The 3,296-nt window shown below is 43.1% G+C and overlaps 1 non-coding gene across 1 annotated transcript; it reads left to right on the forward strand.

Moving 5' to 3' along the window:
- Positions 1-2,547: 2,547 nt before the first annotated feature.
- Positions 2,548-2,653, forward strand: LOC140814961 (small nucleolar RNA R71). Its single transcript, XR_012114225.1, has one exon. It is a non-coding gene; the product is annotated as a small nucleolar RNA R71 (small nucleolar RNA).
- Positions 2,654-3,296: the final 643 nt, after the last annotated feature.

Here is a 3,296-nt window from a genome sequence, read left to right on the forward strand (position 1 = left end):
AATCGAGAAGTCATCCATAAATATCTCAAGAAAAGTCTCAATCATATCATGGAATATAGCAGTCATGCAGCGTTGAAAAGTGGCGGGGGCATTACACAAACCAAATAGCATTCTTCTAAAAGCAAATGTGCCATATGGACAAGTGAATGTGGTTTTCTCTTGGTCCTCGGGGGCAATCATGATTTGGTTATACCCCGAATACCCATCCAAAAAGCAATAAAACTCATGACCCGCTAACCTCTCAAGCATTTGATCAATAAAGGGAAGGGGAAAGTGGTCTTTACGGGTAGCATCATTCAGTTTCCTATAATCAATGCACACACGACATCCCGTAACAGTCCTAGTGGGTATTAATTCATTATTTTCATTTGTGATAACAGTAATCTCACCTTTCTTTGGCACACACTGAACAGGACTTACCCATGCACTATCAGATATAGGATAGATAATACCTGCGTCGAGAAGCTTAATTGTTTCAGCCTTTACTACCTCTTGCATCTTTGGATTTAATCGTCTTTGAGGTTGCACAAGAGGTGAGTACTTCTCTTCCATCAAGATCTTGTGCATGCAGATGGATGGATTTATTCCTTTGATATCTGCCACCTTCCACGCAAATGCACCCTTGTGCGCTTTCAAAACTTCCAACAGCTTGTCCTCCATCACATCTGTCAAAGCAGCAGAAATAATGACAGGTAAAGTGTTTTTCTCACCTAAGTATACGTACTTGAGGTTTGGAGGCAACGGCTTCAGCTCAAGCTTTGGTGGATCCTCGATGCTTGACCTTTGAGGGGTCAAATCTCTTCGTTCTCCTAGATCCTCCAGTCGCATCCTCATTGGCCTTCTCCATGGTTGGTTGGCATTAAAGTGTGCCACAATTTCAGCTCTTTCTTCGTCTAACTCTTCTTCTCCCAATTCAGTATTGATAGTGGCCTCCAAAGGGTCCCTAAGAGCATCCTGCACATAGTTGGATACAAGAGAGTCAAAAGCATCAATTCTAAAGCAACTATCAGAATGCAGTGTGTGCTTAAGTGCATTAAAAACATCGAATGTAATCTCTTCTTCGCCCACTCTCAATCTCAACTTCTCCTCTTGCACATCAATAAGTGCCTTGCCAGTTGCAAGGAATGGTCTCCCCAAAATTAGAGGCATCTCTGTATCCTCCTCCATGTCGAGCACCACGAAGTCTGAAGGAAAAATGAATTTGTCCACTTTTACTAGCACATCCTCTATCACTCAGCGGGGGTACTTGACAGACCTGTCAGCCAGTTGCAAGGACATCCTCGTCGGCTTAGGCTCTCCTAATCCGAGTTTCTGAAAACAGATAGAGCATAAGATTAATACTTGCACCAAGGTCACACAATGCTTTACGAAAAACTACATCCCCAATCATGCAAGGGATAGAAAAACTCCCTGGGTCTTTTAGTTTCGGTGGGATTTTGTTTTGCACCAAAGCAGAGCAACTTTCGGTCAAATTTACCGTCATGTGATCCTCCAATTTTCTCTTGTTGGCTAAGATGTCCTTCAAAAATTTAGCATAACTAGGCATTTGCATCAAAGCATCGGCAAAAGGAATATTAATATGCAATTTTTTAAATACCTCTAAAAACTTACCGAATTGTGCATCTAGTTTTGCCTTTTTTAATGCTGCAATGAAAAGGCGGAGGGATAACAATCTTAGGTTGTGCAATGAGTGCTGGTGTAGAGTTAGATGACTTACCTTGAGATGTCGCAGCATGTTCATCCGGCACTTGGCTTTTCTCTTTTTCTCTAGGCTCCAAAACTTTTCCGCTCTTCAACTCAATGGCCTTCACTTGCTCTTTTGGATTAGTCTCTGTGGTACTTGGCAAGGTGCCCGGCTCTCGATTTGCTATCATCTTGGCCAACTGTCCAATCTGAGTCTCTAGTCCCTTTATTGATGCGTCTTGGTTTTGGAGTCGAGTTTCAGTGGACGAAATAAATTTAGACATCATCTGCTCCAAGTTAGACTTTTCTTCTTTGGGAGGATCGTTTCTGTACATCGACTGTTTTCCATATTGTTGTCCTCCCTGTGGTCGATTCTGACTGTTTTGGCCACCCCATGAGAAGTTGGGATGTTGCCTCCATCCAGGATTGTATGAATTCGAATACGGATCATTCCTTGGACGGTGGTTGACTCCCACTTGATTGACCAATACCCCGTTTTGCACATAGAAGGGGTTGTCAGCTTGACAGTCCGGCGCATCATGTTCACCTCCACATTTCTCACAGAATATCTCTTGAAGACGCATGGCCGTGCCACCCATGTTCAGGCCGTTCAGTTTCCTGTTTAAGACATCAAGTTGTGCAGTAATAGCAGATAAATCAGTTACCTGGTGAATCCCTGCACTTTTCCGCTGATTGTTCCTGTCAGATTGAGGGTGATAACTGCTAGAAGCCATCTCCTCCAGTAGCTCATATCCTTCCTCAGCAGTTTTTCTCAATAGATTTCCACAAGCAGAAGCATCTATCATAGTACGATTAGGAGTAAGTAAGCCATAATAGAAGGTTTGAACGACTAACCCAAGTGGCAACTCGTGATGTGGGCATCTTCGTAATAGATCTTTGAAACGCTCCCACGCCTCATATAGCGACTCTTGATCGAACTGAGCAAATGTTGTGATGTCTGCCCGTAGCTTCATGGTCTTCGATGGAGGAAAGTATTTGATGAGAAACGCCTTCGCCATGTCTTCCCATGTAGCGATCGAACCTACAGGTAAACAATTCAACCAAGCTTTAGCTTTATCACGCAAAGAGAAAGGAAATAAACGCAGTCTAACAGCATCATCAGAAACTCCATTAAATTTAAAAGTATCGCAAATATCAAGAAAATCCGCGATGTGTGTGTTTGGATCGTCCACAGCAGTTCCTCCAAATTGGACGGTGTTCTGAATCATCTGGATAATGGCTGGTTTGATTTCGAATTGGTTTGCCCGCACAATCGGCCTCACAATGCTGGGGCGTGCACCATCCAAAGAAGGTTGGGCATACTCTAACATGGGTATGCGGCGTGGCATCTCAATTTGTCTCTCGTTTTGGCGCACCACCTCCTGCTCTTGTTCGTGCCTCTCCATCAGTTCCTTAAGTCTTTCCTATTGTCTTCGCCTGCGGAAAGTCCTTTAAATTTCAGGGTCACACTCAAGCTCCAAGTCAAGTGACTTTGGCATGCACCGGAAGAGATATCTGAAATAAAATATGGAGTGTTAGTTCAATAAAAATAAAATACACTAAAGAAAATAACTAAAAATATAATTGTAAATTAACAGTCCCCGGCAACGGCG

This window comes from Primulina eburnea, chromosome 1 (assembly GCF_022965805.1).
Source record: "Primulina eburnea isolate SZY01 chromosome 1, ASM2296580v1, whole genome shotgun sequence".
Taxonomy (NCBI): Eukaryota; Viridiplantae; Streptophyta; class Magnoliopsida; order Lamiales; family Gesneriaceae; genus Primulina; species Primulina eburnea.